The sequence below is a fragment of the Sus scrofa genome, chromosome 16, assembly GCF_000003025.6.
Source record: "Sus scrofa isolate TJ Tabasco breed Duroc chromosome 16, Sscrofa11.1, whole genome shotgun sequence".
Classification (NCBI taxonomy): Eukaryota; Metazoa; Chordata; class Mammalia; order Artiodactyla; family Suidae; genus Sus; species Sus scrofa.
In genome coordinates, this window is record NC_010458.4 from 28326443 (window position 1) to 28351124 (window position 24682).

The following is a 24682-nucleotide window of genomic DNA, read 5'->3' on the forward strand; positions in this document are numbered from 1 at the left end:
ATTTAGGTAATTGGACAAGGAGAGTATTGACAAATTTCTAGAAACTTTAAACAATTTCTACAATACCTGTTTTAGGTATATATATACATCCATACGCATGACCTCAGAAGACTTGTCATCATTTCTTATAGGACAGTGCTTCCCATATAATTTAACATACCAAATAAACATATTTAGTTTAACATCTCTCTTTCACATGGTGAGAGACAAATCCTTTGTGATTTTCCAGGGGCCCTCTGGGAAATCTCATGTACTTTGAGATCAAAACAGCTCCATTTAGAATTTGATTTGGAGAGTTATCATAATGAAAAGTGTTTGAACATTTGATTAAATAGGATCTCAGATCATCATGAAGTATTATTTAACCAAAGTACCAGTAGAATATTTTAAAGGCAAATACATAAGGTTACATACTTGTGAATAAAACTTAGCTTGTTTAATATCGAAGAGACTAGCTTTTCTTAAGTAATCAGACTTTAAAAAGACAGTGTGAAGCACAGTAAATTATCTTGGTAAAGACGCAAAATCTTTGCTTTCCAGATTATCCAAAAGATTAAAAAAAAAAATCTTTTACAGTTTTTATGAAGAGCAGACCAATAGTCCAAAATAGCTTTGTTTTTGGACTTCCTGTGTGGCTCACAAAATAGCTTTGTTCTTTTAACAAAGAGAGAAAACTAAATTCTGATTTTGTACTAGTGTACTTTTGATCTTAAAACTAATTCTTTAAAACTTAAATAAATTCATTCCAGTTTTGGTCAGCTTGACTACAGACAGGATTGTTTTTTCCAAGATTCCTTTTCCACAAACCTTCTGAAACTTTAAAAATATTCATTCAGGTTTTAACCTATGTTTTTTTCCTCCTTTTTATTCTGGTTGTTCTATTTTTTATTTTTTTTAAAAATATGTTTTTCATACACAGTTGTTTACTTTCAGCTTTATTATTTCTAAGTAGTTTTATTTACATATATTGATTAGAATTCTTAACACTTAGAATCGTTTATTCCTCATGAAAAATAAGTAAGTGATTGTGGACAGTCTGTTTCACTAGCATTCTGTGGCTTGGCAAATTTATAAATATATTTCACAATTTCTGGAAGTATATTCTTCCTCATAGTAACATTTTCAATGTGGATTAAACATGTTTACTAAGAGATCAAATAGAAAACTGAAGTGGATAAACTTATTGTTAATGTTTTAGTATTTTATATTATTTGGAAATGATCTAGATATTCATTGAATATCTAGACCATTTATTTATGTCAGTATAACTTTAAGGTTTCAAATTGCCAAAAAAGGCTTTAGAAAAATTTAAAGTAGATGTAACATAAAGTGTAATTATTATTGAAAAGTTTATTTGTAAACTTTTATTTTACATCTATTTAATTGATTTGTTCTTAACAATTATGTTTAGATTACTCATAAAAATTCACAAGACATTAAATAACTGTCCATCATCTTGAGTTATCTTTCTTGCTGACAAATTCTGTGACAGAGATAACATGAGCTTATTTGACTGATAGTAAACCTGAGTAGAATAAATTATTATATTTAATGCCAATAACTCTAAAGACATGCCTATTTTAATTAAAGTAACACTCTGGAACTACCTTTTATTTACTGAATATTATCCTAAATCACATGAACTTGAAAAATATTTGGGTTGGTTTCCATCCTTCTGAGAGTATACTTGCTTTATATAAATGCTTGTTTGTCCTCAAGCCAATTAAATAGAACTCTTTACAAAATTAATTTTGGCAATACCATATCTAGAGGCATATAGGGGTGCAACCCACACTTCTGTCCAGCCATATTTTTGGGGCCGCCTTTCTTGCCAAGTCAAGGTTTCAGGACACAAAATGAGACAAACAAGGAGCCAATAGCTGACCCTGGGAGAGAAAGGATTGATAACCGATGCTTTTTCTGCCAATCTGAATTTGGAAAAAAAGGGACAGTTGTGAAATTTTACCTTCCTTTTTTGACCAGGCACTTCAGATAGAGATCTGGGAAAGCTGACTTTGGTAAGAATTCTTACCTTTTGCTGGGTTCTGCCAATTTCCCCAGGTTCCCATATGCAAGCTCTGGAGCAAGTGGGTTTGTCTCAGGAGGTCTCATTATGGTTACCAGAAACTATAGAGGAGGAAAAATAATTTTCTCTTTACTCTTTATGATGAGTCCTTGGCTGAGACCCCTTTTTCTCTGGGATACCTCATAAATGGATAAGCTTATCTAGGTTAAAAACTGTCCATTGTAGCCACTATAACTCAAGATTACTTTTTTAAAAATTTTGTCTTTTTAGGGCTAGGGGTACAATCAGAGCTGCAGCTGCTGGCCTATACCATAGCCACAGTGACACAGGATCTGAGTTGTGTCTGTGACCTACACCACAGCTCCTGGCAATGCCGGACCCCCAACCCACTGAGCAAGGCCTGGGATCGAACCCACATCCTCATGGATCCTAGTTTGGTTTGTTACTGTTGAGCCATGACGGGAACTCCCAAGATTACATTTTGGTAAGGTTAACCTGTTTGTTAACAAAATTTTAACACTCCAGCTTAAGTCAATCCCAGTCTGAACTTGGACCTAGTTTGGTTGAACACTGTAAACCAGCTATAATGGAAAAAAAATAAAAATCATTATATATATAAAAAGAATAAATAAATTGACCCAGTCAGACTCAGGCTGGTTCTGGACTAATCTGGAAAAAGAAAATTTCAAATTAAGTCTAAAAACTCACAACACAAAAGCTTTGGAGCTAGGTTCCAGGATCCAAGAGGAATTTGCCCATGATCTCTAGAGGCAGTGAGAAAAATGTGAGGTCACAGGGCTCCACAGATACCTATGTTTAGTTGCTGGTTGCTCCTGGGGGATGTTGGGGGAGGGGGAGCGTCTACTTTGGTTCTTTCTTCTAATATCAGAACTGTTATTAGATAAGGTAAAGATAAGCTGAGGCACATTAAAAAAATTTACAAGTTTATTTGAAAAAAAATTGATTTGAATCTGAGAGTGTCAAACCAGAAGTGGTTTGGAGGGGTCCCACACTGATAACTTTTATGAAGCAAAGATAGATGGCAACCCTAATAAGAATAGGTTAAGTGAAGAGGTAAAGAGAAAATTCAGATAAATTAGTCCCTTCATTTAATTCTAGTTTTTTTGGTTGTTGTTTGGTAATTTTATTCCCAACTTTATAAATAATCTATAGCTTTTACTAGAAAAGTAATGATTTAATCAAAAGTTCAGCATCCTGAGGTATCTTGAGTCTGTGATTCACCACTTAGCCAATCAAACAAACTTGGGATAACTCTGAGCCTTAAATTTTCATATAGGGTTTTCATGGGGATTGATAACAAATAATGCAGTTGAAATTTTTCTGTAAGATAAGTAGAACAAAACAAGTGTTGGTGGTTGTTATTTTTGAAAGGTATTATTTTTGGGGTTTATTATTTCTATGTGGTATATGGAAACGTCACTGGACTTAGGTGTTAGGCTGAGTTATTTTGTTCTTGGTTTTATCACTAATCATACAAATTTGAGGAGTTATTTAACTTCCTTTGCACTTAGTTTACTCAGTGAAATGGGAATTATAGTACTTATCCAATGATGATGTAGAAAATAAGAGAATGCCTAGTGATGATGCATCAAGTGTGGGTTGGTCAGTCGTACCCCAGCATTAGCTTTTTCAGCGTCAGGGTTCAGAATTTGTAGGTGGTTGTTTCAGTTTAGAGAATGACAGATAAGATTTTGTGCACCTTGTAGTGGTCCTAAACTGTCTAGGCAACTAGCTGTTAAGGATAAAATACTTGCTCACTTTTCCAGTCTTATTCTGGGCAATTTTCCTGTTTTGGGTAGTTCCTTGGTTCCAGCTTTAACCAACTAGTTGTATGTTCCTTATTCTTGCCTGTATGCTTCTGAGTGTGCTATTTATTCTGTGCAAAATAAAGTTTCCAGAATTCCTGCTATAGCGCAATGGGATCAGTAGCATCTCTGGAATGCTGGGATGCAAGTTTGATCCCGGGCCCCACACAGTGCGTTAAAGCAGATGCCTTGTTAAATACAATTATTTTATGCAAATAAAGCGATATGCAAGTGGAATAATTTTAATAGGGATCTCTTAAAAATGCAATCATTTTGAGCTAAAGAAATTAATTTCCTATGTTGGAATATTGGATTTTATTTCACTTGGTGATGGCAGAGGGGGCTGTGTTTGAGTAGACAATGCTTTATCTCTACATTAAATCATACCACATGAACAACATGATATAGTCAATAAAATGCTGTAGCAATATGAGGATATAAGGTTGACATCATCAGAAATATACTAATTTTTCTTCTCTTCATTTTAGAAGTATTTTACTCCCAAAATTTTTACATTTACATATAAAGATTAACCACTAAGAAAAAAATACATAGGAGTTCCCTTTGTGGCTAAGCGGGTTAAGAACCTCACTGGTGTCCATGAGGATGTGGGTTTGATCCCTGGCCTCTTTTGGTGGGTTAAGGATCTGGCGTTGCCTTAGTTGCAGTGTAGGTTGCAGATGTGGCTCAGATCCTTGTGTTTCTGTGGCTGTGGTGCAGCTGCAGCTCTGATTTGACTCCTAGCACAGAAACTTCAATATGCTGCAGGTATGGCCCTAAAAAGAAAAAAAAATGTATTTACCTTATTATTTTATATATTTTACAGCTTCTCTCATTGATTCTGTCCTATTGCTTTTGTGAATGGATCAATTAATTTTTAAAAGACTAGTGGATTTTTTTAGGAGGGGTAATATCTCGTTATATCAATGGCATGAACTGCTTTTCTAGCTACTCTTATTCTGCCCATGGTTTAATCTCTCAGCAAGTGATTTGAATTGAGGTAATAGAAGTATGGACTTTTTTTTTTTTTTTAAACTTCAGCGCAGAACTTTATTAGGGAAGGGGCGGTAAGAAAAGGTCCCTGTGTTGCAAATATTGCATCACGAAGATCCAGAGCCTGGAGAAGATGTTGCTGGAGAGTTGAGGGAGCTTTGAAGAGAGGTCCTGGCCAGGAACATCTGTGCCTGCCAGGGATGGAGGGCGAGGGGGTCAGGGTCCCAGAAATAGTCATGCCAGTTGTCTGGGGACCATTGTCCATTTCTTTCTTGAGGATGATGGCTGGTATAGGATCTTGGGGTTCAGCTGCACCTGGGTCCCCGTCCATCAAGCTGCCACTAGAAGTTGCAGGAGATGGGTCACAGGTCTAAGAAGTTGCAGAAACCACTGTGGATACATTCTCCATCTCATATTGTGGGCAGTATGACTCCCGGAAGTTAGTGATGGGAGACAACTTGGCATGTGCAGCCTGCATGTTGAACCAGCAGTTACTGAGTTCAGCCACTGCTTGCTCTGCATCCTCCTTGTACCAAAACTCGACATAAACACTGTCAAAGAGGTGATTCCCCCAGGTTGTCACACACATTCATCTCTTCAATATCCCTGTATTTCTCCTAAAGTTCTGTGAACACTTCCTTGAAGAAGTTATTATAGGTTTCTTGCACCTCCACATCACTCATGTGACAATGCTATCTGGTTTGGGTAGTGTCCTGTGGATTCTGGCACAGGTTGAGTGGCGCTATGGTCTGGCTGAAAGTTGGTTTGCTTTGAAGCTGGGAGCACTGGTCCCCGAGCTGGCAGGCCCTGATTTGTCCTTCTCCTATAATGGAAAAGAATCTGAGAGAGAGAGAGAGAGAGAGAGACAGAGAAAGAGAGGGGGAGAGAGAGAGAGAGACAGAGATACTGAGAGAAAGAGAATGTGTGTGTGTGTATCTATATCTATCTGTATCTATGTATCACTTTACTGTATACCTGAAACTAACACAAAATTGTAAATCAACTATACTTCAGTAAAAAAATGGTTTAAAAAAGTATTGAGAGAAAGATAAGTAAGCAAAGCATGCAGGTGAAAGAAGTCATAGACAGGGATATTTCCAATTTGGTTTTAGCAGATGCAGGGAAAACCTTCCAAATATCTTGTAGTGAGTCTGGGAACAGGCATGGGGGTGGGTCACACACACCCTGTGTCCTGGCAGCAGTTACCATAATGCATATGTAAACAGCCTCTGAAAGGCCAGTGGTGGCCTGGGGTGGGATAGATTTATGGGACTTTGCTATTTGGCTTAAATGATAAAGACTAATTTTTTTTTCCTCCCACCAATGCCTCATGTCTGAAATGGGCATGTAACTGGAATTTTGGGTGAGGTAAGGTGCAAGGTTAATGAGGAAGGGGGAAAAGGGTGTGGATGACCAAAATGAACTGGAGACAGATGAATTCTTTAAGGATCTTGAGGCTTTTAAAAGACTGAAATAGAAAGGAGGATTAAAATGTGAGCTTGGGATGGTGGTGTGTTTGATGAAGTATTTTGATGACAAATTTCAGCTATAAGGTGGGCATTGGTTGACTTGGGCAAGGCTGAACAAAGTTTGCAGTAGATGGCATTTTTTTTGCTGCTCTATATTTCTTTTCTATTGACTCTACATTTCTTTTTTTTCTTTAACTTTCTTCTGGGCAAAGTCCTTTTGGTTAGGAAGAATTCATGTGGCAATTTCTTTTTATGTCACTCTTCCAAGAAATACTCACCTGTTAAGTTTATTAATTAGTACAACATATTGATTAAATATTGGTTTAGTTGCTTATAATTGAGGTTGAAAACAAGACTTTAAACAAGATAAAAAGTCCTTCTCTTTTTCCTAAAAGTCTGGGCAGTTATGGTAACTCTTTATACAGAGCCATCAGAGTTGTGATTTTTCCTATGTTTTTATTCCATTCTGAATGCTGCTATCATCTGCTCAAAAAATACTGAGTCCTATGGGATTGTATAACAGGACAATTTCCCCATCTAATAGTTAGAAAAGAATTCCCTGGGTGAAATTTGAACTAAGCTTCAAAGAATATGAAGAATAAGAAGGACAGAGAGAAGAGCATCTTAGGCAAAACAGACAGTATAATGCAGAGGCTTTGAGGTGGAAAGGCGCATGGCTTATTTGAGGAACTTAAGGAAGAATATGACAACTGATGGAAAGAGGGATATGTGGTGAGGCTATAGCCATAGCAGAAGGCTAGGTTAGGCATGGATGTAGAAGCTGTCATATAGATGTTGATCTTCATCCAGCGAAAATTGTGAAACTGTAGTAATGTGTTCAGCTGGAGTTGATATGATGAGATTTACATTTGGAAAAGCCCACTCTGGTGGCTTGCGGGAGAATGGATCCCAGTGGATATAGAAAGACCAATTAGGAAGTTATTGGAGGGATCCGCGTGAGCGATAAGGGCAGCTTGGAATTAAGTGGTGATGGAGGAAGTGGGTGTATGCAGGAGATATTTAGAACATTAAAAAAATTAACACATCTAGGTATATATTGGATGCAGAGGATGTTGGAGAGTAGGAGTCGTATTTAATGTTTTGGTTTTTGGTTTAAGCAGTTGGATAAATGGCGGTGCCATTCACTGACATCAGGTCACTGGAAAAGGACTAGTTTCAAGGAGAAGATCATGAGTTTGGATGTGTTGTATCTGAGGACCTTTGAGATCTTCAGACAAAGATGTCAAGAAAGCAGTTCTATGGTCAGGAGTTCAGAGAGTGGTCTAGCTGAATATAGAAATATATTTGGACAATGTTAGAAAAATGAGAGATAATTGAGACCCCAGGTTGTATGCTCCAGAGAAAGAAGAATGTCTAGCGAGGGAAGGACCTGGAAACTAGAACATTTAAAGGCTGATTAGGAAGTTGATGAAACGTTAAAAGCAAGTAAAATGGAATGTGAGCAGAGAGGTAGGGGACATACTAGGAGCCTGTCATATTAAGTAAGGCAAAGTAAGAGCTTTTTAAAAATTAAAGTATAGTTTATTTACAGTGTTTGCCAATTCTGCTGTATAGCAAAGTGACCTAGTCAGATATATACACACACACATACATATATACATACACACACATATATACACATGTACATACATACAGACATGTATATACACACACATATACACACACACATATATACATATACACACACACGTATATACATATTCCTTTTGTTATATTATCTTCCATCATGGTTTGTCCCAAGAGATTGAATATAGTTCCCTGTGCTGTACAGCAGGACTTCATTGCTTATCCATTCTAAATGTGCTAGTTAGCCTCTACCAACCCCAAACTTCAAGTCTTTCCCACTCCTTCTTCCCTCCCCTTTGGCAACCACAAGTCTGTTCTGTATGTCTATGAGTCTGTTCCTCCCTCCCTTCTTCCCTCCCTTCCTTACTACCTTCCTTTCTGTCTTTTTAGGGCCACAACTGAGGCATGTGGAGGTTCCCAAGCTAGGGGCAAATCGGAGCTGCAGTTGGTAGCCTATGCCACAGCCACAGAAACTAGATCTGAGCCGAATCCATGACCTATGCTACAGCTTGTAGCAATGCTGGATCCTTTAACCCGCTGAGCAAGGCCAGGGATTGAACCACATTCTCATGGATACTAGTTGGGTTCTTAACATGCTGAGCCACAATGGGAACTCCCTGTTTCTGTTTTGTAGATAGGTTCATTTGTGTCATATTTTAGATTTCACAGGTAAGTGATATCATATGGTATTTATCTTTCTGATTTACTTCACTTGGTATGAGAATCTCTGGTTGCATCCATGTTGCTGGAAATGGCATTTTTTATGGCTGAGTAGTATTCCATTGTATATATATGTATTACATCTTCTTAATCCATTTTTCTGTCGCTGGACATTTAGGTTGTTTCCATGTGTTGGCTATTGTGAATAGTGCTGAGTTGAACACAGGGATGCATAAGTCTTTTTGAATTATAGTTTTCTTTGGATATGTGCCCAGGAGTTGGATTGCTAAATCATATAGTAGTTCTTTTTTTTTCTGTCTTTTTTGTATTTTTAGAGCCACACCTGCAGCACATAGGTTCCCAGGATAGGAGTTGAATCAGAGCTGTAGTTGCCGGCTTACACCACAGCCACAGCAACTCGGGATCCCAGCCACATCTGCAACCTATACCACAGCTCACGGCAATGCTGGATCCTTAACCCACTGAGTGAGGCCAGGGGTTGAACCTTCATCCTCATGGATGCTAGTCAGATTCATTTTTGCTGAGCCACGACGGGAACTCCCATATGGTAGCTATGTATTTAGTTTTATGAGGACCCTGCATACTGTTTTCTATAATGGTTGTACCAATTTATTTACATTCCCACCAATAGTATAGGAGAGTTCCCTTTTCTCTACACCCTCTCCAGCTTTTGTAATTTGTAGACTTATTAATGATAGTCATTCTTTTTTTTTTTTTTGGTCTTTTTGTCTTTTTGTCTTCTATAGGGCTGCACCCATGGCATATGGAGCTTCCCAGGCTAGGGGTCTAATTGGAGCTGTAGCTGTCAGCCTGCACCAGAGCCACAGCAACTCAGTATCTGAGCTGCGTCTGAGACCTACACCACAGCTCAGGGGAACACCGGATCCTTAACCCACTGAGCGAGGCCAGGGATCAAACCCACAACCTCATGGTTCCTAGTCAGATTTGTTGACCACTGAGCCAGAACAGGAACTCCAATGATAGCCATTGTGATTGGTGTGAGGTGGTATCTCATTGTAGTTTTGATTTTCCACCATAAAATTCCTGGAAGAGAACGTTGGTGAAACATTCTTGACATAAACCATACAAATGTTTTCTTAGGTCAGTCTCCCAAGGTAATAGAAATAAAAACAGAAATAAATAAATGGGACCTAAACAAACTTACAAGCTTTTGCACAGCAAAGGAAATCATAAAATGAAAAGACAACCTAAAGAATGGGAGAAGACAGTTGCAAATGATGCAATCAACAAGGGCTTAATCTCCAGAATATATAAATAACTCATACAACTCAACAACAAAAACACAAAAAATCCAATTAAAAAAATGGGTAGAAGACCTAAATAGACATTGTTCCAAAGAGTATATATGGATGGCCACCAGGCACGTGAAAAAATGCTCATCATCACTAATTATTAGAGAAATGCAAATCAAAAGCAATAATGTTTTGGGAAGAAAGTGTTAGATACTGGTGAGGAGTCTAATAAAATGAGAGATGAATGTGAATGAGCTTGGAGGACATTATGTTAAGTGAAATAAATCAGAGAAAGACACAGACTATATGATCTTGGTTACATGTGGAATCTAAAAAATTAAACTTATAAAAGCAGAGAGTAGAAATAGCATTATCAGGTGCTATGTGTGTGTGTGTGTGAATGAGAGCAGAAATGGCCGAGAGGTTGGTTAAAGGGTATAATTTTGCAGTTACATAGGTTGAACAAGTCTAGAGATCTAATGTGCAGGCATGATGACTATACTTAATGATACCCTACTGAACACTAAAAATATACTAAGAGAGTAGATTTCAGGTTCACTTATCACACACAAAAGTAGTAAGTATGTGAAGAGATGATATGTTAATTAGCTTGGTTGTAGTCATCATTTCACTCTGCATATGTGTATCAGATCATCATGTTGTATCATGTTTGTATCTGTTAATCCTAAACTACTATGTTATCCCTGCTCTACTCACTTTTCCCTTTGGTAACTGTAATTTTGTTTTCTATATCTGTGAGTCTGTTTCTGTTTCATAAATAAGTTCATTTGTGTCATATCTTAGTTCTGCATGTAAGTGATATCATATGGTATTTATCTCTCTGACTTACTTCACTTAGTATAATAATCTCTATGTCCATCCACGTTGCTGCCAATGTCATGATTTTATTCTTTTTTATGGCCAAGTAATAATCCATTGTACATGTGTATCACATCTTCTTTATCCATTCCTCTGTTGATGGGTATTTAGATCGCTTCCATGTCTTTGCTATTATAAATAGTGGTACTATGAATATTGGGGTACATATATCTTTTTGAACTGAGTTTTCTCTGGATATAGGTCCAGAAATGGGATGGCTGGATTGTATGGAAACTCTATTTTTAGTTGTTTTAAGGAACCTCCATACTATTTTCCATAGTGGTTGCACCAATTGACATTCCCACTAACAGTAGAGAACGGGCCCCTTTTCTCCAGATCCTCTCCAGCATTTGTTTTTTGTAGCTTTTTTTTTTTTTTTTAAGGGCCACCTGTATGGCATATGGGAAGTTCCCAGGCTAGGGGTCAAATTGGAGCTGCAGCTGCCCGCCTCTGTCACAGTCACAGCAATGCAGCATCTGAGCAGCATCTGCAACCTACACCACAGCTCACAGCAATGCCAGATCCTTAATCCACTGAGTGGGGTCAGGGATTGAACTCGCATCCTCATGGTTACTTGTCGGATTCGTTACTGCTGAGCCACAATGGGAACTCCTGTTTTTTTTTTTTTTTTGTGGACTTTTTAATGATGGCTGTTCTGACTGGTGTAAACTCATACCTCATCAAACAAAATTTTAAAGAACTCTTTAAAAAGAAGATTTAGTCTTCAAGTGAGTATTAAAAATAGCCAAACAAGCAGGTAGAACTTATAGAGATAACTCTGAATAACTCAAATACTATAAGTTGTTTGTCCACCAGTTCTTTTCACTAGAGGTTTGTTCTTGATAGCCTAAAGACTTAGTCCATATCTCTGCTTTTTTTTTTTCCCTGACTTTTTGGTCTTGATTCTTATGTTTTATTCCATTACTTGCTTGAGGAAATCCTTATCTTTTAGGTTCTTTTAACTTCTAAGAGAAAGAGACAAGCTCAGATTACCTTACTTAATGGAGTTTATTGTAATGGTACTCTGGGAAATAAGGAAGCAAGAGACAATTTCAACCACCAAACATTTAGTCCTCAAGGAGACAAATATTTTAGGATACTGTTCTTAATACTTCTGTCACCCTGAGGCTTACAAACCCCAGAAACCTATTCCACATGTCATCATTAGGTGGACATTACTTGCTATTTCTGCATCTACTACTCCTGACATTACTCTCTGACCCTCTTTTTTTAAACACTAAATTCAAATCTCTCCCCCAAAGGGAGAGAGATCAGTTAATCACCATCTATTATAGAATGCTTTCCTAGTCCCCGCAATGGGCTGAGTTCTCACTGAGATTATCTCACCATCTGTTAGCCAGTCTCCAAATGGCAACCTCTGGGTCAGCTGTGCATTTTCTGTCCAAACATTGAGGACACGGCATCAGGATACCTTATGTGTAAGTAATATGTGGGTATGGAAGGACTCAAAGACTTTCCTGAGGTGGTCAATATAATTAGAAAGCACCTTACTCAACTAGGAAAATAAAAATGACATCTGACTGTATTGTTAAACATACGGGAGAGACTTATATACTTCATTGGCAGGTATTTCTATGTCTTAGGTGACTATTTTCTTCCTTCCTTTCCTTCTTTCCTTCTCTCCTTCTCTCCTCTCCTTCCTTCCCTCCCTCCTTCTTTCCCTCTTTCTCTCCCTCCTTCTCTCCTTTCCTTTCTTCCCTCCCTCCCCCAAATATTTATTGAGTGCCTGTTATGTCAAATCTGATTCTGGGTTGTGGAGAAGTAGTGGTCAATGGGACAGAGGGATTTCATATTCTCTTTGAACTTACAGTCTGTGGTGGTAGACAGAACCTGATAGAATGCTGTGTGGTGAGAGAATGTAAAGACAAAGTACAGAGTATCCTGGGAGGAAATAATGTGACCTGGGGTTTTCTCCATTAGGTTTAGTGGGTACTTAGAAAACAACTGAGGATAAAACAACCTCTCACTCTTGTGGACTGCATTCAAATGTGTGTGTTTGTGTATGTGTGTATGTGTGGCGAGTGCGCCTTTGGGGAAGACAGTCAACAAGTAAACAAAATGAGTTTTCTGACAAAAATAGAAGCAGCTGATGAAACCACAGGTTGGCAAGAGGTCAAATGGCAGAGAAATTCTCTTTTAGAAGGTGACATTTTGGCTGAGGCTTGCATAACAAGGAGATAGCCATCCATAGTATGGGAAGGAAAGGAGGATAGTGTCACTGGGGTTACAGTAATGAATGGTAAGGAGATGAGGCCAGAGAAACATGCAGAACCCATATCACTTCGGATCTTGGACTTTGTACTCCATGGTAAGGAATTTATTCTAGGGGTGATAGGGTGGGTTTTATAACCTGATCTTAATTCCAGGAATGGCTCCCTTCTTGACTAAGAAGATTAAAGATTGAAGTAGTATCCACTGTAATCTTTGAGCTGGTGGGATTAAGAGGTTGATAATGTCATTCAAGGTCATAGAGAATGTAAGAAGTGATAACTTATGGAGAAAGAAATTTCTTCATATTCAAGATGTGATATTTAAGAGAGACAGTGAATAATAAAAATTACTAATAATTTTAATTTAAGGCTGATCTTTAAACTAATATTTGAAAGCCATTGTGTACTTCCACCAGTGGTTCAAGAGATGTGATCATATTAATTTCCCAGTGTAGTGAGCACAAAGAAAGGAAATCAGAGAACCTAGGATCACGTGAGAAGATAAGTACAGTTTTACTGTGTCCAATGTTTGTATCTTATTTTTGAGACATTTATAATGGCAAAAATGTCTTAAGTAAATAAATGCCCAGTAACAACAGTTCACTTACTAAAACAGGCTTTCAAAGCCTGTATAGACTAACTATAAATAATCCTTGCCTTGTGGAAGATGACTTGATGCTCAAAAATTTTAAAGTAATATTAATTTTGTCCATAGAAATGCAGGTTGTAGTTTTAACTTGGGAACTTACACAAAGGAAATAACTAGATAGTATTTCAGAATGGGAAAGTTTTGGATGAGGCATTAAAGAAAACCATGCAGACTGTGAATTTTATGGGAACATTGTAGACAGAAAACATGAGTCTAGCCTGGGTTAATTTGTTGCTTTTCTTTGAGCGAACTAGTAAAAAGTTAAGTCTTTTAGCAAGAAAAATAGAACACTGGTGATATTTTCCATTGCCATGTGCTTATGAATGAGAAAGGCCCAGCTGATGTTCAGCTCATCCTTCAGAAGAAGATTGACAAGGGAGCAAATGAAGAAGAAAAAGTGGCAAAGAAAGAAAGGAGGGGTCGGGGGAGAGCCAAAGAGAGATCCAAGAGTGCAAAGCTAGTCTAAGACAGTATTTATATGTTACTTTGAGAGGTAGGGAGTGGAGTAGTCCAATTTTTGCCAGTGTGAGCTAGGACAGTCACAAAGAGGAATGAGAGGAAACCCTCATTTCCTGTGTTAGGATAACAGGTGCTCTGGGTCCTAAGGTAGATATGATTTCCACTGTACAGATAAGATAGGGGAATGGTGACATAAATTGTGCAAAATCTCAGAGGTAGTAAATATGAATGCTGGAATGAGAGCTACAGCAATCATGTGTTCTTAATTTTCTAGCAGAGTCATGATTTCAGATTTCTGCTCTGTGGTACCCTTAGAGCATTTTTATTTGTGAAACCATGTGTATCAACTTAACTAAAAGCCATGTATTTTGGGTCCTTGTCCAAGACTGTTTCTACTGTACTTACCACATTATCTCCCAGAAGGAGTCTGTCAGATTCTGTGACTTCGACACAGAGATTATTCCAGAATAGATTTACCCAACTGATATCTAAAAGAGAAGTGAGATTCCTTTCACTGTTGAGATGATTTACCTTTAAATTATGGGTGACCACTGGGCAACCTATTTGAGATGGAAACTTCTGTAATTTGACTAAGCTGTGGTCTTCAGAGAGGCATTTGTGTTATGTCAGCAATAAATATAATGGAAAAACAAATTATTGGTTTTGTATGGAATATTAAGAGGAAGCATTTTATCTTCATGAGTAAAACATTGGAACATTTTGGTGACGTAGATGAGAAAGTTATGAGAAAATTTTAAGGAGTAATTATTAATGATTTGATCATGGGGAATTTCAAAGTTCAGTAGTGATGTAAGAACAAAATAGAACACAGTTTGAAGCAAAGCATCTTGATTGGTGAGAAATTCAAATGGGCATAGACCATATTTGTGAATAGTAAGAAGTAGCTTATTTTGGATTTAGATAATACGCAAAGTGAAGACCCTGAGTTATGAGAAGTAAAAGTCTTTGAAAGTTTAGTAACTTCTAACTAAAGAGTGGACCAGTGGGCACACTCTCTAATCTTAAAAATGAGTCTTGTAGAGAATGTTTTGTCTAATTAACTTTCTATTAGAAGCACAGGGTGTCATGCAAGTTGGGGATAACTTTAAAAAAAAAGGTCTTGTCGAAAATTTCTGCTTCACAGTACTTTTTTGCTGGACAACAGATGATTGGGTTTCACTTAGAAAACACTTCTTGAAGATCTTACTAGATAATGTAGGGAATTAAAAATGGACTCAGAGGTGCCTCTGCCTTAATGAAGGTGCATATAAATATGAAGAGCTGATCAGTTTCTCTTTGACTCTTATCTCCCTCCACTTCCCTGTCTTCTGTATCATTTAGGAAAACTGTATTATAGGCATACCTATTTCACTGTACTCTGCTTGATCGCTCTGCACAGATACTGCATTTTTTACAAGTTGAAAGTTTGTGGCAATACTGTTGAGCAAGTCTGTTGGTGCCATTTTCCCAACAGCATTTGCTTACTTCATGCCTCTGTGCAGTAGTTTGATAATTTTTGTAGTATTTCAAATTTCTTCATTAATATTATTTGTTATGGTGATCTGTGATAGTGATCTTTGATGTTACTGTTGTAATTGTTTTGGGGTGCCATGAACTGTGTCTATATAAGGTGGCAAACTTAATCAATATGTGTTTTCTGACTGCTCCACTGATGAGCACTTCCCCCATCTCTCATCCTCTCCTCTGCCCCTCATTCCGAGACATAAAAAATGTCAAAATTAGGCCAATGAATATCCTTGCAACGGCATCTAAGTTAAAGTAAAATGAAGAATTGCATATAATTTTATTTTATTTTATTATTATTATTATTTTTTGGTCTTTTTGCTATTTCTTTGGGCCGCTTCCGCGGCATATGGAGGTTCCCAGGCTAGGGGTCTAATCGGAGCTGTAGCTGCCAGCCTACGCCAGAGCCACAGCAACGCAGGATCCGAGCCGTGTCTGCAACCTACACCACAGCCCACGGCAACGCCAGATCGTTAACCCACTGAGCAAGGCAGGGACCGAACCCGCAACCTCGTGGTTCCTAGTCGGATTCGTTAACCACTGCACCACAACGGGAACTCCTACATATAATTTTAAATCAGAAGCTGTATATGATTAAGCTTAGTGAGAAACGCCTGTCAAAAGCTAAGATATGCCAAAAGCTAGGCCTCTTATACCAAACAGTTACCTAACCTATGAATGCTAAGGAAAAGTTCATGAAACTTAAAGGTGCTACTCCACACATGAATGATAAGAAAGCAAAACAGCTTTACCACTGACATGGAGAAATATTTAGTGGTTTGTATAGAAGATCAAATCATCCACAATATCCTTTAAGCTACAGCCTAATCCAGAGCTAGACCCTAATTCTCTTTAATACTCTGAAAACAGAGAGGTGAGGAAGCTGCAGAAGAAAAAGCTTGAAGCTAGCAGAGGTTGGTTCATGAAGTTGAAGGAAAGAAGCTGTCTCCATAACATCAAAGTACAAGGTGAAGCAGCAAGTGCTGATGAAGAAACTCCAACAAGTTAACCAGAAGATCTAACTAAGGTCATTCATGAAGGTGGCTAAATAACAGACTTTCAATGGAGACAAAACTTTTATATTGAAATGAGATGCCGTGTAGGACTTTCGTAGCTACAGAGAAGTCAATGCCTAGCTTCAGAGCTGTGAAGGACAGGCTGACTTTCTTGTTAGGGGATAATGCAGCTGGTGACTTTAAGTTGAAGCCAGTACTTATTTACCATTCTGAAGATCCCAGGGCCCTTAAAAATTATTTTAAATCCACTCTGCTCATGCTCTATAAATAGAATTACAGTGTGTAGATGACAGCCCATCAGTTTCCAAAATGGCTTATTAAATATTATAAGCTCACTTCTGAGACCTACTGCTCAGAAAAAAAGATTCCTTTTGAAACATTATTGCTCATTGACAATGCATTTGGTGACCTAAGAGATCTGATGGAGATATACAACAGATTAATGTTTTCATGCCTGAACAGATTAATGTTTTCATGCCTGCCAACACAACACCCATTTTGTAGCCCATGGATCAGTAAGAAAAATCAATTTTCAAATCTTATTACTTAAAAATGCATTTTTAAGGTTATAGCTGCCATAGATAGTGATTCCTCTGATAGATCTTGGCAAAGTAAAATGAAAACCTGGAAAAGATACATAATTCCAGATGGCATTAAGAACATTCATGATTCATGGGAAGAGGTAAAATATTGACATTAATAGGAGTTTGAAAGAAGTTGATTCTGACCCTTACGGGTGACTTGGAAGGGTTCAAGACTTCAGTGGAAGAAGTGACTGCAGATATAGTGAAAATTGCCAAAGAACTAGAATTAAAAGTGGAGCCTGAAAGGGTAACTGAATTTCTGCATCTCATGATGATGAAACCCTAGTGGATGAGAAGTCACTTCTTATGGATGAGTAAAGAAGATGTCTTGAGATACTATGAAGTAGTTGAAATGACAACAAAGAATTTAGAATAGTACACTCAGCCATAAAAAAGAACAAAATAATACCATTTGCAGCAACATGGTTGGAAGTAGAGACTCTCATACTGAGTGAAGTAAGTCAGAAAGAGAAAGACAAATACCATATGATATTACTTATCTGGAATCTAATATATGGATAAATGAACCTTTCCACAGAAAAGAAAATTGTGAACTTGGAGAATAGACTTGTGGTTGCCAAGGGGGAGGAGGAGGGAGTGGGATGGATTGGGAGCTTGGGGTTAATAGATGCAAACTATTGCTTTTGGAATGGATTAGCAATGAGATCCTGCTGTGTAGCACTGGGAACTATGTTTAGTCACTTATGATGGAGCATGATAATGGGAGAAAAAAGAATATACATGTCTGTGTAACTGGGTCACCATGCTGTACAGTAGGAAAAAAATTGTATTGGGGAAATAACAGTAAATAAATAAATAAAATTTAAAAAAGAATATTACATAAGCTTAGTTAATAAAGTGTGGCAGGGTTTGAGAGGATTGACTCCAGTTTTGAAAGAAATTCTGTTGTGAGTAAATGCTTTCAAACAGCATCTTAACAAATTTACCATGCAGCAAACTTACTGTATCATTTTAAAGAATTGCCACAGCCACCTTAACCTTCAGCTACCACCGTCTTGATCAGTCAGCAGCCATCAACATTGAGGTAAGACCCTGTACAAAAAAAGAGATGATGACTTGATGAAGGCTCAGATGATTTTTTAGCAGTTAAATTAAAGGTATGTAATTGTTTGTTTAGATATAATGCTATTTCAAACTTGATAGACTACAGCATTGTGTAACTATAACTTTCATAAATAATGGGAAACTGAAAAATTTGTGTGACTTGTTTTATTGTGATATTTGCTTTATTGTGGTAGTCTGGAATTGAACCTGCAACATTTCTAAGGTAACCCTGCATTCCCATTTCCACCAAATACTAAACACACTTGAACTTCCTTGTCTTTTCTCATACAGATCTCACTTCTTGGAACATAGTCCCTTCCTTAATCTCTGCATATCTAAATCTTACCAATCTTTCTAGAAATTAGGCAGTGGGCATTGGAATCATTATCAGTCTGTATGTTAAAGTCCCTAAGAATGAAGACTGATGGCAGGGTAGAAAGGAGAATTATGAGTAAGTGGTAGATATAGCAAAAAGAGATGAGAGTATTCTAGAAACTGGTATTTGATGGAAAAGAGGGTGAGGAAAAGGTGGTGGAAATGGAAGATTTCCCTTGAGAAAAGAGATTTACAGAAAAATGGTTTGGGAACAGTGTTTGGGAGGAAATAGGAACTTTTATAACAAACCCCTGAATGAATTATTCAAGAATGGCTATGTAGCCATTGGCCTTGTTGTATCCTTGGATGATGGCCTGGGTACATATAAGAGTAGGTGTTGGAAAGACCAATCAAAAACAAGCCTGAGCCTATAAAGAAGCTAGGACTTTGTTCCTGATTGAATAGGACTTCAATAGAACAGAAAGGGAGAGACAGATTGGGGAGATTAGGTATTGGCATCAGAGGGACCATGTGAATAAGAAAAAGGGCATGGAGGAAATTAGAAGGAGTGGAGGCTTACTCTAAGGGTGCCGTGAGTGAATAACTGGATCAGAAAGTGCATCAGATTAGGTGAGAGCTAGGGGGATATAGTAAGAAAAGGAAGATGTGAAGGTGAAAGAAAGTATGACTCCGCATTTTAAAGTATGATTATTTACTAGATTTGAAATCAGTGGGTTGTGAGTTTCAGTTCTGGAATTCAATGAAAGATGGAAGGAGATTCAGATTAGGGGGGCATTAAGAGCGGTAATTGTTTTTAGATGTTAGGGTTTTCTTGTAACTAAAAATTTTTTAACAAAAAATAAAAAGAAAGAAAACCGAGGACTTCTTTGTTTTTTTTCTGTCAGTTGTTTGATGCTTGCTTCATCCTCCCATATTCAGATTGGTTATTTTATTGAGAATCGTTGCCAATGCTGTGTGCTGTGTTTAGGGAAAGGGTGCTAGAGGGGAGTAATTACAAGTACTGCTGGCCTTTCATGGAAACCCAGGAATCTTAAGTGACAGCTGTTTGAGGGACTTGTCATTCAGTTTAGTGGTTTGAAATCCTGCCAGTGGTTAAAAAACCCGTGGTTCATGAGTTTGCAGCCACTGGGGCCCACACAGTCTCACCAGAGCACTTGCATTTCATTGGAAACCACCCTTTTGTTGGGCCAGAAGGATGCTGAGCAGACATCCTGACCACGATGTTTATTTCTGGAGGGCAAAAATCACAATGGAAATTGGACCTGAGTCAAGCAGAAAATGATTTTTTCCCCTAAAATGTATAACATAGTTAGAAATGAAATGTCTGTGTGTGTTTTTAGTCCACTGAGAAGATGCAGAAAAGGCTAGTACTGGAGAAGAGTGAAGTTTTCCTGTATTACTCTTTCCTTCCCATCAGTTGAAGACCCCATTTCTACTTCAACCAATAATGAATAAGTTTCTCTTTCATAATGTTGCTCTAGATGCATGTGGGATGAAACAGTGAGAAGTAAGGTACTTTCTGGAATTACAAATTAGTTGGGGAGTTAAAACAGAGAAGGCACACTTTCAAGGTAATTCTTAAGCCCCAGTGAGACTGGTAAGTACTAATAGACTTCAGTAGAGCCCGAGAATTAGGGAATGAACTGTCTCAGGTGAAGTTCCTAATGAATGAGTTTCTGGGAGAGGATGAGAATGACACCAAGCCCAAACTGCAACAGATGGAGGTGGCACTTCCTTGAACTAGTCCTTTACAGTCTGGTCCATCTCTCTTGGTTTCCTCTGATTTGATTGACCTCTGCTTGGCTTTTTTTCTTTTAAAAAATTTTTTAAAATTATAGTTGATTTACAGTGTTCTGTCAATTTCTGCTGTACAGCAAAGTGACTCAATTATATATATTATATATACACACACACACACACATTCTTTTTCTCACATTATCCCCCATCATGTTCCATCACAAAGTGATTGTATAATTCCCTTTGCTGTACAGCAGGATCTCTTTGCTTACCCACTCCCAAATGCAAAACTTTTCATCTCTTAACTCCAAACTCCCAGTCCATCGCACTCCCTCTCCCTCCTCCTTGGCAACCACAAGACTTCTTCATGTCCATAAGTTTGTTTCTTTGCTGTAGATATGTTTATTTGTACCATATATTAGATTCCAGATACAAGTGATATCATATGGTATCTGTCTTTCTCTTTCTGACTTCACTTAGTACTAGAGCCTCTAGTTCCACCCATGTTGCTGCAACTGGCATTATTTCATTCTTTTTTATGGACGAGTAGTATTCCATTGTGTATATATGTACCACATCTTAATCCATTCTTCTGTTGATGGAAATTTAGTTTCCATGTCTTGGCTATTGTGAATAGTGCTACAGTGAACATAGGGGGTGCATTTATCTTTTTCAATCAAAATTTTGTCTGGATATATGGCTAGGAGTGGGATTGCTGGGTCATATGGTAGTTCTACATTTAGTTTTCTGAGCTATCTCCATACTGTTTTCCATAGTGGTTGTACCAGTTTACATTCCTACCAACAGTGTAGGAGGATTCCCTTTTCTCCACACCGTCTCCAGCATTTGTTATTTGCAGGCTTACTAATGGTGGTCATTCTGACTAGTATGAAGTGGTACCTCATTGTAGTTTTGATTTACATTTCTCTAATAATTAGTGATGTTGAGCATTTTTTAATGTGCCTGTTGGCTATCCATTTGTTTTCTTTGGAGAAATGTCTATTCAGGTCGTCTGCCCATTTTTCAACTGGATTTTTGGTTTTTTTTGCTGTTGAGTTGAACTGTTTATATATTTTGGAGATTAAACCCTTGTGGGTTGCAATCTTTTGAAACTGTTTCTCCCATTTCATAGGTTGTCTTTTTTTTTATGGTTTCCTTTGCTGTGTGAAAGCTTTTAAGATTAATTAGGTCCAATTGGTTTATTTTTGCTTTTATTTCTGTTGCTTTGGGATACTGACCTAAGAAAATATTTGTATGGTTGATGTTAGAGAATGCTTCCCCTATGTTTTCTTCTAGGAGTTTTATGGTGTCTTGTCTTATGTTTAAATCTTTAAGCCATTTTGAGTTTACTTTTGTGCATGGTGTGAGGGTGTATTTTAGTTTCATTGATTTACATGCAGCTCTCCAGTTTTCCCAAAACCATTTGCTGAAGAGATTGTCCTTTTCTCATTTTATATTCTTGTCTCCTTTGTCAAAGATTAATTGACCATAGGTGTCTGGTTTTATTTCTGGGTTCTCTATCTGTTCCGTTGGTCTGTATGTCTGTTTTTGTACCAGTACCACACTTTCTTGATTACTGTAGCTTTGTAGTATTGTCTGAAGTCAGGGAGAGTTATACTTCCTGTTTGGTTTTTGTTCCTCATTGTTTTGGCAATTCTGGGCCTTTTATAGTTCCATATAAATTTTGGATTGTTTGTTTTGGCCCTGTGAAAAATGTCATGAATAATTTGATAGGGATTGCATTGACTCTGTAGATTGCTTTGGGTAGTATGGCCATTTTAATGATACTAATTCTTCCATTCCAGGAGCATGGAATATCTTTCCATTTCTTTGAATCCTCTTTAATTTCCTTGATTAATACTTTATAGTTCTCACCATATAAGTTTTTCACCTCCTTGGTCAGGTTTATTCCTAAGTATTTAATTTTTTTGGCTGTGATTTTAAAAGGTATTGTATTTTTACATTCCTTTTCTAATATTTCATTGTTAGTATACAGAGATGCAACTGATTTTGAATGTTGCATCTTGTATCCTGATACTTTTCTGAATTCATTGATCAGTTCCAGTAGTTTTTATGAGCAGTGCTTAGGGTTTTCTATATATAGTATGAAAATTTTACCTCTTGTCTTCCAATTTGGATACATTTTATTTCTTTTGTTTGTCTGATTGTTGTGGCTAGGACTTCCAATTACTATATTGAATAAAAGTGGTGAGAGTGGGCATCCTTGTCTTGTTCCACATTTGAGCAGGGATATTTTCAGCATTTCTCCATTGAGTATTATATTGGCTGTGGGTTTGTCATAAATGGCTTTATTATGTTAAGGTATGTTTCTTTGATACTCACTTTGGTTAAGAGGTTTTTTTTATCATTAATAGATGTTAGATTTTGTCAGATGCTTTTCCTGCATCTTTTGAGATTATCATGTGGTTTTTGACTTTCTTTTTTTTAATCATTGCATTTATTTTTATTTTATTTTATTATTTTTTAAATGATTTTATTTTTTTCCATTATAGTTGGTTTACAGTATTCTTTCAGTTTTCTACTGTAAAGCAAAGTGACCCAGTCACATATACATATATACATTCTTTTTCTTATATCATCCTCCATCATGTGAATTTTCTTTTGTAAATGTGGTATGCAATGTTGATTAATTTGCATATGTTGAGCCATCCTTTTTATCCTAGAATGAATTCCACTTGGTTGTGGTATATGATCTTTTTATATGTTGTTGGATTCAGTTTTCTAAAATTTTATTGTGAATTTTTGTGTCTATATTCATCAAAGATATTGGCCTATAATTTTCTTTTTTGGTAGTATCTTTGTCTGGTTTTGGTATTAGGGTGATGGTGGCTTCATAGAATGTCCTTGGGATTGTTCCTTATTCAACATCTTGGAAAAGCTTAAGAATGATGGGTATAAGTTCTTCTTTGGTAGAATTTACCTGTGAAGCCATCTGGTCCTTAACTTTTGTTTGTAGGGAGTGTTTTTTAATTATATATTCAATTTCACTTCTAGTGATTGGACTGTTTAATTGATCTATTCTTCTTGATTCATTTTTTGGCAGGCTGTATATCTCAAGAAAGTTGTACATTTCTTTTGGGTTTTCAAATTTGTTGGCATATAATTGTTCATAGTATTCTCTTATGGTGTTTTGTATTTCTAGCAGTATCTGTTGAAATTTCTCCTTTTTCATTTCTTATTTTGTTTATTTGAGTTATTTCTCTCCTCTTCTTGGTGAGCCTGGCCAGAGGTTTGTTAATTTTGTTTATCCTTTCAAAGAATCAACTCTTGGTTTTGTTTACTTTTTTCTATCATTTTGTGACTCTCTATTTTATTGACTTCCTCTCTGACCTCTATGATTTCCTTACTCCTATTGACTTTTAGTTTTGTTCGTTCTTCTTTTTCTAATTCTTTTAGCTGGTCAGTTAAATTGTTGACTTGAGATTTTTCTTCTTCTTTGAGGAAGGCCTGTATTCCTATGAACTTTCCTGTAAGAACTGTTTTTGCAGCATCCCCCATAGATTTTAAATTGTATTTTCATTATTTGTCTCAAGATATTTTTTAATTTCCCTTTTGATTTCCTTGTTGACCCATTAGTTTTTTAGTAGCATGTTGTGTAGTCTCTGTGGAGTCAGTTTTTTTTTTTTTTCATTCCTTTTCTGTGGTTGATTTCTAGCTTCATGCCATTGTGGTCAGAGAAGATACTTGAAATAATTTCTATGCTCTGAAATTTGTTGAGGTTAGTATTGTGTCCCAGTATGTGGTCAATCCTTGAGACTGTCCCATGTGCATCTGAAGGGAATGTATATTCTGATTTTTTTGGTTGCTATATCCTAAAAATGTCAATTAAGTCTAACTTTTCTATTGTTTCATTTAGGATCTCTGTTGTCTTATTAATTTTCTGTCTAGAGCATCTGTCCATTGATGTGAATGGGTGCTAAAGTCTCCTACTATTATTGTATTCCCATCAATTTGTCCTTTTATGTCTGCTAGTATTTGTTGTATGTACTTGGGTGCTCCTATATTAGGGACATATATATTGATGAGTATAATAGTCTCTTCTTGAATTGATCCTTTTACCATTAAATAGGGTCCTTATTCATATTTCTTTATGGCCTTCATTTTAAAGTCTATTACGTCTATTATGGGTATTGCAACTCCTGCCTTCCTGTCTTTTCCATTTGCATGAAATACCTTTTTCCATCCCCTCATTTTCAATTTATATGTGTTATTTGCCCTAAGGTGAATCTCTTGTAGGCAGCATATTGTAGGCTCTTGATTTTTAATGCAGTCTGCCACTCTGTGTCTTTTGATTGGAGCATTCAGTCCATTGACATTTAAGGTAATTATTGATAAATATGTATTTA

The 24682-nt window shown here is 37.0% G+C and overlaps 1 pseudogene; it reads right to left on the minus strand.

Annotated features, from left to right (window-relative positions):
* Nucleotides 4689–23834, minus strand: LOC110257340 (annotated as a pseudogene).